Source organism: Bos indicus x Bos taurus, chromosome 6 (genome assembly GCF_003369695.1).
Source record: "Bos indicus x Bos taurus breed Angus x Brahman F1 hybrid chromosome 6, Bos_hybrid_MaternalHap_v2.0, whole genome shotgun sequence".
NCBI lineage: Eukaryota > Metazoa > Chordata > Mammalia > Artiodactyla > Bovidae > Bos > Bos indicus x Bos taurus.
In genome coordinates, this window is record NC_040081.1 from 35,421,198 (window position 1) to 35,437,138 (window position 15,941).

Below are 15,941 nucleotides of genomic sequence, written 5' to 3' on the forward strand. Positions count from 1 at the left end.
TTTCTTTCTGTCTTTGCCATTTAGTGGACTGCCTATGACGTACATTACATTCTTATGCTTATTCAATAATTGTTTTCTTTACTACCTTTGTGAGAGGTTTCTAGGTTGCGAGAAGATCTTACATTTAATTATATTTCCCCAATAATTAAAAGGAAATTACTCTAAATATGAGCCCTGCATTTATCAAACCAGGATTTAGATAAGCAATATCACCAGGTTCCATTACAGAATTTTTTCCCTCCGTCCCTCATTTCTGAGGTATCTTAAGCAGATCCTAATCATCTAACCACTATTTAGCATGTAGTGGTCAGCTCCATACTTGCCTATAAACTTTCACCCCCCACTTTTGATTATGTTCAGGCAGTTAAAAAACATTTCCCCATGTGATGATTATTGCATTTTTCCTGCATTTGACCTTTCCTGGTCATTCTCAGTTCTTCAGATTTATCCCATTGAAAACTGGCTTCAGCCTGAGCATTCATGCTAAGCAGCTACCCTCCTCTGTTCCTGATTGTCCCTTCTGATTATCCATTTCTACAGTCACTAATTATGGCCATGGGATGGAAATTCACATCCTCACACTTTAGCATTAACATCATTTCAAATAGTTCTTCCTTTACCCCTATTTCAGAGTAAGAATAACTCCCATACTCAAAGAGATGCTATACTCATGTATTAGTGTTTATTCCATCATGAGAGGTAGAAGGTCCAATGTAATTTCATTGTGCCTTGGGCAATCTTTTTTATCAACAGGTCAACACTACATCTCAATTGGCAATTATCAGTTGACATAGTCTCCTGAGTTTTAGCATCCTGTTTTCAAACTAGTGTATTCAATACTAGTGTATTCCAGGGTCACCAATACTGTGATATCCCACGTTTAAATGTCAGCAGTGCTGATAGAAAGATCTTACATGGGACATTGTATAGTAGGTGATGTTCATTAGCAGTGACCCTGTAGTTATTTCCAAATGAGATTCCCAGACAAAAGCAACACCCAAGAACATCAGCTTGTTTAACTGGACTTTTCTGTTAGGCAATGACTCAATCATGAAGCGAAGGAATAACACGTGTGCTTTCAGAAGTCACTGACTTCTGAGTCATACTACTCTACAGTGATTTAAATGATGCTTAGGGCTGTTTCTGTGCTCAAGAAAAACCTCTTATTTTTGATGGACGCGCCAGTTGACAGTCTCATCAGGGAATACTGTATGTCCTTTTCCTGCTATTAGCAACAATATTAACAGAATTTCCTGACACACGAATCTTTTCACTTTAAGGTTTCACATACAAGGCCAAGGTTCTGCTTCTGTTTTTTCATCATAATTTTAAAAAAACATAAACAGATCACCACAACATTTTTGAGCTTTCTATTAGTGATTCTGGAGTAGCAATTATAACTCCATAGCTCCTCAACACACACTCTGGTACAAAGGAAAGCCATCATTTTTGTTCACTTGGAGATTTTTAGTGCAGCCATATATTAGAATGGATGTCCAGGCATCTACCAATTATGCTACCCAATTAATATCTGTGTTCACTGAACCACTTCAAAGTCAATACAAAAAAAAATGTAAGAAATCATCTGTTGTAGAGAAATTAGAATTCCTGTGCACTGCTGTTGGCAGTGTAAAATGGCAGAGCTACAATGGAAAACAGTATGAAGATTCCTCAAAAAGTTAAAAATAAAACTATCATATGATCCAGCAACCCTACTTCTGAGTATCCAGAGAAGTTAAAGAAAGGAAGAAAAAAACAATTGGTATCTGCATCCCCATGTTCTTTACAGCATTGTTCATAAAAGCCAAGGCAATATTTGATTTGTAGGTTACCTTTATAAACATTCATTTTAACATCATCAAAATATGAATATGGTGCAGTGAATACTGTGGTTCATTCTTCATGCAGCCAGAGGCACTGACTGCTGAGGCTCATTGCTGGGTCCTTCCCCATGAGTTGCCCCCACTGAAGGAAGTTGTTTTATCCAAGGTTATATCCACTTCCTGCAGGCAGAATGTGTTTATAACTGGTTGAACTGGGTTGCAAAGGTCTTGGCCCCTTTGACTCAACTGGTATTCTAAAGAGTCATGCCAGCTTCCAAACACCCCTTAGGATCAGCTGAAGCCTCTTTTGCAACTTCTCCCTGTGCCCAATTTTGTTTTCTCCATCCCTTGCAGGCATTGTAGCTCAGCACTCCCAATGAATTTTTGTTTGCAAATCTCAGTATCTTTCCCAGAGATCCTGACATATAGCATAAGGCATGTTGGTTTAGAATTATTATTTTTCCTAACTATAAAAATATTTAAACATAAGGAAAAAGTTGAGAAAAAACACTACAATGACACCATGTATCTACTACCTAGATTCTATATTTATATTTTACTGTTGTTTTATAACATGTCTATCCCTCTGTTTTAAATTCATTGTGAATAGCTGAATATTTAAGATACTAGCAATCATCATAAAATCATCATAAAATCGATTTCATAAAACCAATGAAAATCAACCTCAGCAAAAATCAGCTACATGTTATCAAGATATTTTAAACTGCCTTATCTTATATAAGATGTTCAGCCAAGACATGCTTCAAGACACCCGGGGCCCTGCAGCCAACCATTTCAAGAACCACCCACCCTCCAGTAATCGAACCCTGCTTTGGGACCACTGGGCCCTACAACCAGACTCCAGGACCTGTCTCTACCTGCCGTAGTCTAGCACTAACTCCAGGACCTGGCTTCACCCATCAGTGGGTGAGCAACAGGTTTGGAGACTCCTGGACCCTGCCTCTACTCAAAAGTAACCAGTACTATCCCCAGGATCCCTATGGGTTCCACAGTCAGCCACTTCATGACCCTGTCCCACCAACCAGCAGCCAGCAGCCTCCACACAGGTGGCCAGCCAAGCTTACCAGACCACCCACATAGCATGCTGCAAAAAAGAGACCCTCACAGGGGCAAACATTGCAGCATTTAGGTCTGGTGACATGAGGGGAGTGTACTGCTGGGAGGTACAGGACAACTTCTACAAAAGGCCACTTTGTCAAGGTCAGGACATGTAACTAGACTATCAGTTGAAAATACAAAATAAAAAAAGCAAGTTAAGCAAAATGAGGTGACAGAAACATGTTGCAAAGAAGAAGCTAGATAAAGTTCCAGAAGAAATAAGTGAAATGGAGACAGGCAACCTACCCAAGAAAGACTTAAAGGTAATAATTGTAAGAATGATCAAAAAAATCAGGGAGATGTAGAGAATGGACATCTGGGTACAGAGGGTGGGGGATGAATCGGGAGGTTGGGATTGATGTATGTGCACTGCCTGGTGTAGAACAGATAGCCAGTGGGAACCTGCTGGATACTCAGGAAGCCCAGCTCTGTGTTCTGTGGTGATCTAGATGGCTGCGATTGGGGAGGGGTGAGAGGGAGGTCCAAGAGGGAGGGGATATGTGTACACATATAGCTAATTTCCTTTGTTATACAATACTGTAAAGCAACTCTACCCTAATTTATGAAAAGAAAAATGAATATCTACTAAGCCTGCCTCACTAATATGCAACATAATTAGCATAGGAGCAATTTACCAGCTGCCATTGCGGAAAAAATGTTTGTTTTAGAATGTCAAGCCTTAAAGCACAACTACTAAGTAAATTATAACAAGATTTCAATTATTTGACTTTTATAATATTTCAGATTTATTTTTGCATTTGACGTTTTTTTCTTTTTTTTGTTGTTGTCACGATTTTTATTGGATAGGCTTAGTAGTGAACCTCATATTCTCTTTCAGTTCAGTTCAGTTCAGTCATTCAGTCGTGTCCAACTCTTTGCGACCCCATGAATCACAGCACACCAGGCCTCCCTGCCCATCACCAACTCCCGGAGTTCACTCAGACTCACGTCCATTGAGTCAGTGATGCCATCCAGCCATCTCATCCTCTGTCATCCCCTTCTCCTCCTGCCCCCAATCCCTCCCAGCATCAGAGTCTTTTCCAATGAGTCAACTCTATAGTATGTTATCTATCTTGGCCTTTTGGTGATTTTAACATTTGACCGTTCAACCTTCAGCCGAAATGGGTATTCACTACACTTCCAGTGAATTTTATAGACTGTTTTCCCCTAGTTAAGATGTCAGACTGTTTCTATGTTGAAAAACTCTAAATTTTTATATTTAAAAATTATTTAATATTCCTAGAGAAGCCTAAGCTATTTTACTAAGAACCTTCAAATACTTTTGAAAAGCACTATTAAAGTTCATTCTCTCAATTACGGGCTTCCCGTAAAGAATCCACCTGCCGATGCAGGAGTCATGGGTTCAATCCCTGGGTCAGGAAGATATCCCAGAGGAGGAAATGGTAACCCATTGCAGTATTCTTGCCTGGAGAATCCCATGCACATAGGAGCCTGGTGGTCTACAGTCCGGAGGGTCCCAGAGTCAGAAATAACTGAGAAACTGAGCATGTACACACTCTCAATTATCCCTTTTGGAGTTAGTGTAAGGATCTGTAAAACTTCGACAACAATGAAAAAGTCAACCACATTTTTGTTTTATTAATATTTTTGAGAATACGTACACTGATTTTATAGCTTATGTGGAATAATTTTTGGTTTTGAAACTTGATGAAATTATATTTTTCCTACCTTTTGTAGACCTCATGATTTGTATACAGCTCTATTTTTTATTTTGTTAATTCAGACAAGTCAAAAATTAGCTTTTAAATGTATAGATTTACCAATTAAATATCCAATACTCACCAAGTGTGGAAAATGAAAAAGAATGAACCACAGAGTACTTGTAAGAAAAACGGGATGTTTGCACAACAGGAAAGATGCTGCTGTGAGGACTGTTTGCACAATGAGCCCTGACTCACTCTCTTATTTGGAGCAGGTGTACATTTGGACAGCAGCTTGTGTCCATTTCTGAGGCTGTTATTAAAAACAGCTGGACAAACATTAATACCTTATGAATCTCAGGAAAGCAACTGGAAGAGAATGCCTGATGGAAATAAATTATACAGAGGACAAAGGGAATTTGACAAAAGTACAGACATAGGGAAAATTGCCAGTTTAAACAGGAAACAGAGAAAGGGAAGGTAATGCTTCCTGACATGAAAAGAGACTTTGTTGTCCACAAGGAGACTCATCTTCTAAGTGAAAAAGTGGTTAGTAGTTAGAGCTAGCTGACCCTAAGTGTAACAGTTTTATTGACTCCGAAGGAAATCACAAGTCCTGACTACGCTTGATAGGTGGTTTTCAAAGAAGCTGTTGATACTGAAGGGAGTCAAAAAGGCTTAATGAGAGTGCTTGCACTTTGTCAGAGCATCAGTGCACACACAGACTACTAAGTGTACAAAAATCTCTTTTGCTTTTAAACAAAATCTCTTAGTTTTAGCTAATGGGAGAAAGACGGTTCCATCTTGCCCTTGACGTAATGGAGATGTAACCCATTTTCTGAGTAAGGTATATTGGCTCTTCAAAATAACAATAAATTCTACTTTGTACAAAAGAAATCTGAACTTTTAATTTCTTAAGAACAAAACAAACAAATGGAAACTTTTAGTTCTATTGTGGTACAATTGCACTTTCTCATAACAACTTTCTGGTAGTGAGTACTGGCTCACAGTTTGTTTTAGAGTGGTAATAATTGGTATCAAGGTTTCACCAATAACCTTACTCGGCTATATGACTGGAGTGTAAAATGGCTAGGGCATTTCTAGTAGCCCAGATGTCAAATATGAGTGTCACCTTTCTGGTAGCACAAATATGAGGATCCCAAAGACCACAAGAGGAAAATTCTCCTTCTCTGCGCAAAGCATTCATGCTGTCAGAGTAGACACAATTAGTAATTCTAAGAGTACCTGGTCCCTAAGATTTTGGTTTACCTATACAAAATATATTTTAGCTTTTGTTGATTCCAAATTTTTCCAGTTTTTCCCACCCATGTTATGGTCATTTTAATTCCTTTACTTTTCAAATAACTAACTCTGATGCCACATTTTTTGAAGTAGGGAAAGCACACAAAGAGAACACAAATACAATTCTCTTAAACAGTGATGGACTCAGGAATGGACACCTAGATGAGACAATGCCTACTCAAGTGCTATACCTTGGGAGACAGTAGCAAAACAGCTCCCAACCTACATCACCTTGGACAACCGCCCCGTCTGAAGTTAAACTCATAAAGATTAATTGGATGGAAGAGTTCAAGGCCCAGCAGATCTCCTATGGCAGAGAATAGAGCAAGAAGCCAGCTGCAGGGTCTCCTGAGCATTCACAGGCGCACCCCAAGAGAGAATTGTATTTGGTACTTTTCACTCAGAAGTCATCACCAAGGCAACTGTTACAGTCAAAAGAGGAAAAGACCAACCAACTCTAATTAAAAATCATTCAACAGGTTGTTTCTCCCATCCCAGTTCTCTGTCCTCAATATACAAAAAGAGCTTCACAAAAGGGAGGATAAGGAAAAATCCCTAAATCAGAACTTATCCCTTTCCAATTCCAACTCCTTTGAGCCAAAAGTCTTGCTGCTGATGCAAGGAAGAGAAAGATTTAGACTGAAGATAAACTGATATGTAATAACTGAGGTTGACAGGAAAGCTATAGAATCTGTCCCAAGATAACACTAAGGAATAGAAATGGAAATTCTACAAAGAATGGTTGAAGGAAGTGATTTTGTAAGAGAAAGATATTAACAACTTTATATCTGTGTCCCATCAAATTCACACTGTTCATTAATTTATTTACACATTGTTATTGGTAGTTCATATTTTAATTAGTTTGTCTAATTCTTTCCTCAATAATCTGACATAAAGTCACAGATTAAATGCGAGTACTGATGAAGGAAGAGAACAGAAATAACTCTAAAATAGAAATGTAGTTTTAGGGAGACAGTTTGGTAATGATAATCTTAACAATCAGCTATTATGTATCAGGCATTTCATAAGCATCTTTTGGGAATCTTTACAACTTTGTCAACTAATTATTATCCTTCCCAACTTGAAAATATAGACAGCACATCAGAGAAGTCAAGTTGATCATCTCAAGTAAAGGATCCAGTGTTAGGGCTTGAACGTAGAGGGTTTCATTACAAGGGTTAATCTGTAGTCATATATACCTCTAGAGGGGAGGAGGGCAGGAGTATTTGGGGGATGGTAGTGATGGGGGAAAAAAAGAAAAGGTCAGGAACCCAGAGAAGAAAAGGAAAACAGAAAGGAAAAGCAGGAATATGCCGAGAAACACTTTCTAACTTTCTAATTACCATGAGGACTAACTTGAAGTATTCAACCTCATGTCGTTAATCCACGGAAAACAAAAGTAGTGGCTTAAAAACACATAACACTCTTAGTGCTTTTCCTCCATCAGCCTACTTTTGGTCATACAGAGTAGGTTATACACTCTATATACAAAAGTGCAGAAAGTCCTTCCTGTCATTTGGGTTCATTTCAAGTATTATGTTGCCAAACATCAGACATGACAGTAAGTATGACCACAAAAACACACCACTCAGCAAAATACATTGTAGAATTTACACTGTTACAAAGAAATTTAATGTTTTCTTTCATTAATGAAATCACAGGCAACTATTTAAAGTCCTTTTTATAACATTAAAAATATAAGAATAACATTATTCTCTCTCTGGGGCCTAACCTCCCCCTGAATATCCATAGGCAAACAGAATTTACTATTAGATTTTCCTGTCAGTGAATTTATTTCATATTTACCAGTCAAGTCAAAGACTGTGTGCTCTCACTGTGTGCGTATGTACGTATTTGCATGTATATACACGTGTATTTTCATACCTGTGAAAAATTCTGTATCAAGAGCAGTATATACTACTATTTACTGAGTTAGGCAGATAAATCTAGACATCATATCAGAAGTAACATTTGCTCTGTCAAAATCCCACTTCAGAGCTTCTCTATAAACAAGCATTGCTTCTACTAATAAATCTGAGACCTGAAATGACTAAAAGTGAACCATAAGAAAATCAAGAAATCATGTGACAACTAAACAAAAGGTCCAACACAGAGAAGATACGATCTGCTCAAGATCCTTTTTTTCTATGCAATGTATTATATGGAAGTAATGTGAAGTACTCTCCATCTATCTGCTGCTCGCCATAAAACGAATCATTCCCTTACCCTGGGAACATGCGTAGTAGAAGAAGAATAGATAAACCTTGGTTTGAATACAAGCTCTGTCCATATCAGTCAAGGGAACTTGGCCAAGATAACTAACTTCCCTGTGCCTCAGTTTCTCCATCAATAAACTGTGGAAAATAAGATCTATGTCACAGTGTTATATATGTACATTGAGACAGAATGATCTCTGTTTGTTTCCAAGGCAAACCATTCAATATCACAGTAATCCAACTCTATGCACCACCAGAAATGCTGAAGAAGCTGAAGTTGAATGGTTCTATGAAGACCTATAAGACCTTCTAGAACTAACACCAAAAAAATTGTTCTTTTCATAATAGGGGACTGAAATGCAAAAGTAGGTAGAGTTTTTGACAAGAGAACACACTGGTCATAGCAAACACCACCATAGTTTGGCCCCAGGTAAATAACAGGGAGGGAACACAGCCCTGCCCATCAACAGAAAATTGGAATAAAGGTTTACTGAGCATGGCACTGCCCATTGGAACAAGACCTAAGTTCCCCCTTAGTCAGTCTCTCCCATCAGGAAGCTTCCATAAGCCTCTTATCCTTCTCCATTAGACGGCAGACAGACTGACAACCACAATCACAGAAAACTAACCAATCTGATCACATGGACCACTGTCTTGTCTAACTCAATGAAACTATGAGCCATGCTGTGTGGGGCCACCCAAGATGGATAGGTCATGGTGGAGAGTTCTGACAAAACGTGGTCCACTGGAGAAGGGAATGGCAAACCACTTCATTATTCTTGCCTTGAGAACCCTATGAACAGGATGAAAAGGCAAAAAGATAGGACACTGAAAGATGAACTCCCCAGGTCAGAGGGTGCCCAATATCTACTGGAGAACAGTAGGGAAATCACTCCAGAAAGAATGAAGAGATGGAGCCAAAGCAAAAACAACACCCAGTTGTGGATGTGACTGGTGATGGAAGTGAAGTCCAATGCTATAAAGAGCAATACTGCATAGGAACCTAGAATGCTAGTTCCATGAATCAAGGCAAATTGGAAGTGGTCAAACAGGAAATGACAAGAGTGAACGTCAACATTTTAGGAATTAGCAAACTAAAATGCACTGGAATGGGTGAATTTAACTCAGATGACTATTGTATCTACTACTTCGGGCACAAATCCCTTACAAGAAATGGAGTAGCCATCACAGAAACAAGAGAGTCCAAAATACAGTAGTTTGGCCTTGAGTACAGAATGAAGCAGGGCAAAGGCTAATACAGTTTTGCCAAGAGAACACACTGGTCTGGCAAACACCCTCTTCCAACAACACAAGAGAAGACTCTACACATGGATATCACCAAATGGTCAATTCCAAAATCAGACTAATTATATTCTTTGTAGCCAAAGATGAAGAAGCTCTATACAGTCAGCAAAAACAAGACCGGGAGGTGACTGTGGCTCAGATCATGAACTCCTTATTGCCAAATTCAAACTTAAAATGAAGAAAGTAGGGAAAACCACTTGACCATTCAGGTATGACCTAAAACAAATCCCTTAGTATTTTACAGTGAAAGTGACAAATAGATTCAAAGGATTAGATCTGATAGAGTGTCTGAAGAACTATGGACAGAAGTTTGTGACATTGTACAGGAGGCAGGGATCAAGACCATTTCCAAGAAATAGAAATGCAAAAAAGCAAAATGGTTGTCTGAGGAGGCCTTACAAATAGCTGAGAAAAGAAGAGAAGTGAAATGCAAAGGAGAAAGGAAATATATATCCATTTGAATGCAGAGTTCCAAAGAATAACAAAGAGACATAAGAAGGTCTTCCTCAGTGATCAATGCAAAGAAATAGAGGCAAACTACAGAATGGGAAGGACTAGAGATTCCTTCAAGAAAATTAGAGATACCAAGGGAATATTTCATGCAAAAATGGTCACAATAAAGGACAGAAATGGTATGGACCTAACAGAAGCAGAAGATAAGAAGAGGTGGCAAGAATACCCACAAGAAAAAAGATCTATACAAAAAAATTCTTCATGACCCACAATGGTGTGGTCACTCACCTAGAGCCAGACATCCTGGAATGTGAAGTCAAGTGGGCCTTAGGAAGCATCACTATGAACAAAGCTAGTGGAGGTGATGGAATTCCAGTTGAGCTATTTCAAATCCTAAAATGATGCTGTGAAAGTGCTGCACTCAATATGCCAGCAAATTTGGAAAACTCAGCACTGGCCACAGGTGGAAAAGATCAATTTTCATTCCAATCCCAAAGAAAGGCAATGCCAAAGAATGTTTAAACTATTGCACAGTTGCACTCATCTCACAAACTAGCAAAGTAATGCTCAAAATTCTCCAAGTCAGGCTTCAACAGTACATGAACAATGAACTGCCAGATGTTCAAGCTGGATTTGGAAAAGACAGAAGAACCAGAGATCAAACTGCCAACATCTGTTGGATCATTGCAAAAGCAATAGAGTTCCTGAAAAACATCTACTTTTTCTTTATTGACTATGCCAAAGCCTTTGACTGTGTGGATCACAAAAACTGTGGAAAATTCTCAAAGAGATGGGAATACCAGACCATCTGACCTGTATCCTGAGAAATCTGTATGAAGGTCAGGAAGCAACAGTTAGAACTGGACATGGAACAACAGACTGATTCCAAATCAGGAAAGGAGTACATCAAGGCTGTATATTGTCACCCTGCTTATTTAACTTCTGCACAGAGTACATCATGCTAAACGCCAGGCTGGATGAAGCACAAGCTGGAATCAAGATTGATGGGAGAAGTATCAATAACCTCAGATACACAGATGACACCACCCTTGTGGCAGAGAGCAAAGAACTAAAGATCCTCTTGATGAAAGTGAAAGAGGACAGTGAAAAGGTTGGCTTAAAGCTCAACATTCAGAAAACTAAGATAATTACATCCGGTCCCAGCACTTCATGGCAAATAGATGGGGAGACAATGGAAACAGTGAGAGACTATTTTGGGGGGCTCCAAAATCACTGCAGATGGTGACTGTAGCCATGAAATTAAAAGATGCTTGCTCCTTGGAAGAAAAGCTATGACCAACCTAGACAGCATATTAAAAACAGAGACATTACTTTGCCAACGAATGTCCATCTAGTCAAAGCTATGGATTTTCCAGTAGTCACGTATGGATGTGAGAGTTGGACTATAAAGAAAGCTGAGTGCCAAAGAAGTGATGCTTTTGAAATGTGGTGTTGGAGAAGACTCAAGAGTCCCTTGGAAATCAAGGAGATCCAACCAGTCAATCCTAAAGGAAATCAGTCCTGAATATTCATTGGAAGGACTGATGCTGAAACTCCAATACTTTGGCCACCTGATGTGAAGAATTAACTCATCTGAAAAGACCCTGACGCTGGGAAAGATTGAAGGCAAGAGGAGAAGGGGACAACAGAGGATGAGATGGTTGGATGGCATCACCAATGCGATGGACACGAGTTTGAGTAGGCTCCAGGAGTTGGTAATGGACAGGAGGCCTGGCATGTTGCAGTCCATGGGGTCACAAAGAGTCTGATGCGACTGAACTGAACTGAGAGAATATATGCATGGTGCTTAGCACAGAACCTAGGACACGTGGGGAAGTGATCATGCTTGGCCGGTGAGCGTGCTCTGGATCCAAACTCTGATACTCATGGGAGCCACACTCGGACACTCACCAGCTTAGTTTCTCAGAGTAGGACACTTAATATGCTATGTCCCTCTTTTCTCATCTGTACAAGTGTGATAATAATGGTATTACCAAGTTGGTTGCATTAAATTAACATTTTAAATACATTTAATAACTTCACACAATAAAAGTTAGCTCTTATAACTCACCATCAAGTCAATGGTTAGTATTAATATCTGTTATTTTTTAAAAAACAGAGTTTTTAGGAAGAAAAAAATTTTTTTTTCAGAAACAGAAACAAAGAGCAAAATCAAATATCCATGGGAAATGACAAAATACCCCATAGCTTCTCCACTAACTCCACCCCTGTCCTGACCTGCAGAGACAGGGACTCACCAAAGTTTAACACTCAGAGGGTGAGAATTAGAGCTATCCCCTCCCCACATTAGCTGCCACCTAGGGAGGCTCTTTCAGAGGTTTCAAAGAAACAGTACTGCAGACCAAAGGACGACATTAATTCTGCCTTATGGGAAGGACACAGGTCAGTGTGTTCTGCCTCTCACCTTAGCTGTGGACCCATTACAGCATTTCCGGATCGATTTTTTATCCTGTTCTAGGCTTGTCCTTCCTCTTAGTTTCTACTCCCTCAGCGCCCCACCCCCAGTCCAAGGCTAGAGGTGAGAAAGCTTTATCCTGTCGCTATTGCTCAACCAAAGGTTTCCTGCCAAAATGGAAAACAACTGTTGAAGGGACAGAGTGTGCTGCTGCCTACACAGCCCCCTGACATCAGAGGAACATGCCAGGCCCTTTTTAACGCAGGTTTGGGAACTAAAGTTGCAAAATGTGCCATGGGACAAGGGAGTAATTTATACATAAAGAAAGGAAGGAGTCTTATTTCTGAACAAAAAGTAAAAATTTTATAATAAAACAATTGTCTGTAATGGAAGGAATGAGTTCATTTGAAACATTAAATCAGAAAAACCAGTTTCGTAAGTATTATGTGATCAACACATGCAAAGCAAACCCCTGGACAGATGTGCATAGGCCAACATGGTCACAGTGATTATCTCAGTTATTTTTTTCTCTAGGTTTCCATTTCTGTAGTTATCAAAATATGCAATTCTTTTATAAGAGAACATTCAGTTGAATTAATATTAGTGACAGCTAGTCTCCAGGATGGTCCCTAATGACACTCACGTTTGTATAGACTGCCCCCAGGCTGTATCAGGGTTGGGCTGTGTGACCCATGAGATTACAGCAGAGGTCACTTCCAAAATTAGATTATAGCAGACTCTAGTTTCTGTCTTGGGTTCTCTTCTTTCTCATCACTTGATCTGAGGGAAGCCATTGCCATGTTATAAGGACTCTCAAGCAGCCTATGAAGCAGCCCACGTGTCAAGGAATAGAAGCCTCCAGCTAACAGCCAATAAGGACCTGAAGCCTGCCAACAAACCTGAAGGTCCCACCAGAAGTGCATCTGCAACCTCACCAGAGACTCTAAGCCAGAACAAGCCCGATGTCTCACTGTCTTAGTTTCTTGACCCTCAAAACTGTGTGATAATGAATATTCATTATTTCATGCTGTTACATTTTGGGATGATGTAGTACTCAACAATAGTTAAACATTTTTCTATAATACTGAAGATAAATAACCAGGTAGGTAAAGTTTTGTTTTGTTTTTCTTTCAGGTGATTTATGCATCGACTCTTGTGAGGAGTGAGGTGAGTATTACTCAGTTTTTTTCATGAAGACTCCAGGTTTGGAACAATTCTTCTAAAGTGAAAAGTCAATTGAAAGAAGGACTTCAGAACTCTTTCTTCATTTATCTTCATATCTGTGAAGAGGAAATATTTTCCATCACAGATTATACCTAGACTGATAGAAAAATTTGAGGTAAAGTGAATCCAAGTGTGGAAAAGAACTCTTAAGGTTAAAGTAATTTTTGTACATACTTGGGAATTTTATAAAAATAGCCTATGGCTATAATTTTATTGAAAAGTAGACCAAAGGAGCAAATCCAAATTGAAAGCATTGAGTTATTACTTTCCTGCTCTGACAGCACAAGGAAATCATTCTATATCTATAAGAGCCCTCAGGCTCTCTACTGACTAAATTGGACATATGAAGAGGCTGACCCAACATGGCATTTTACACAATACTGACATTTCACCAAAACTTATCTAGACAGTGAAGGCAGTTTTTTTATATACCAATTATTTCCTCAAGAAATAATAGAAATAATCTTTCAATTCCTTTTTTTTTTTTTTTTTGTCTCCACCCTTCGTATCTTTCCAAGGAGGCCCCAGCATCCTTTTAAAGCAGACAGCAGATGAGATCATTACGGTTTGCAATTTGTTGCTACCTGTTTGGCCATTTCTAGCACCTTATCTCTTGGGAAATGTAACAAAAGAACACACAAAAATTTGGAATGGCCAAATCTTTTCATTTTGATCACTGAAAACATATAGACATAACTGGGATCCCTGGAAGCAATTATTGTTAGACGGTCATGAAACCACATGGATGCCCTCAGTCACTACACCCGCAGCATCAGAGTCACCATTGGTGATGTGTCAAAAATTCATCTGCCAGGGCCCTCAGTAAAGGCATCACCTTCTGATATATTTTTCTGAATTTTTAATCCAATAAACTTCACCCTCTTTTTTTCCTCAATTGCTTTGTCTGGACATTTCTTATATCATTCTTTATTGTGCCTTTTATAATTGTGGTTTGTGAATTTGTCTTTATTATGAAGGTGGATTGCCACAAATTATAGTAGCCACTGGGAATATAATGATAAAGGATGCCCAGGACCTGAGCAGGAGCTGAGAGAAATCCTCAGGGATCCTCACCTTCCTGGATAAACAGCCCCTCAGCTTCCCCACCTCATTTCAAAATGTTGCCTGTCTCACAGCCAAAGAGAACAGTCTCTAGAAGGATACCACAATTAGAATCAATTATTAACTATTACTTTTCCTCATAAGAAATCATGCATATTAGCCTCACTGCATTTACAACCTTCTTCCTTTGACACAAGAACTCCTAGTCTCTCAGACTCTCCCCTCCTTCCGTATAAACCCCTTCGTTTACTCAACCCCTCACTGCAGCTGCCTTTTCACTCACCGTGCCCCCATGACAGCATCTACACGAAGCTTGCAACCTCAAGTCCTCTGAATGTTCCTGTAACTTTCCCTTCTGTTGGAATCAGACTATGCTCTGGAAGACATTACCTTTCCTACAGGCCTCACAGGTGAGGAATGTCCCCCCTTTTCTCATATGAGAGGCAAGTGGGTTGGCAGCCTCTCCATCATGGTTTCCAGATCAATGTTCCTTTCCTTCCCATAAAAAGAAACACAAAACAAATAAAAAACCAAACCTACTTGAAGTATATGCCATCATAATACCACCTTTCATTTTCATAGGTATCTGCCATTCACCTGGTTACTCCCTATATTCATTGAAGATTTTAGCACTCCACTTCAAGTGTTTATTCCTACAGAATCCCTGTCATTTTGCACGATGAGCTTAACATCTATGCTGATGATCCATTCAGGCTTCTAACTCTTCAATCCTCAAATCTTTTCATATCCAGTGTTTTACACTTCACTTGCTGCCGCTTTCATCCATATAATGGATGAAACCTATATCCATATAATGGATATAACCTAGAGCAAACAGTTGGCAAACTGGCCTGCAGCCAAATCCAGACCACTGCCTGCTTTTGTCCAGCCTGCAAACTAAGGATGGATTTTATCTTTTTTAAGTGGAATGCACCCATGTTCACTCATGTTTATATCATCTATGATTACCTTCTTCACAGTAACAATAACAGTTCAGTAACAGTTCCCTGTATTTCAGTGAATGGTTCACAGTTCACAGTGAACAATAACAGTTCCCTGTAACAATGCACTGAGTTGTCAAGACATACCTATGGCCTGTGTGTATGCGTGCTAAATCGCTTCAGTCATGTCTGATTCTTTGCAACCCTTTGGACTGTAGCCTACCAGGCTCCTCTGTCCATGGAATTCTCCAGGCAACAGTACTGGAGTGGGTAGCCATGCCCTCCTCCAGGGGATCTTCCTGACCCAGGGATCAAACCTGTGTCTCTTATGTCTCCTGCACTGGCCCACACAGCTGAAAATATTTACTATCTACCTAAGCTGACTTACCCCTGCCCTAGACTGTCTCATTACCAATAAC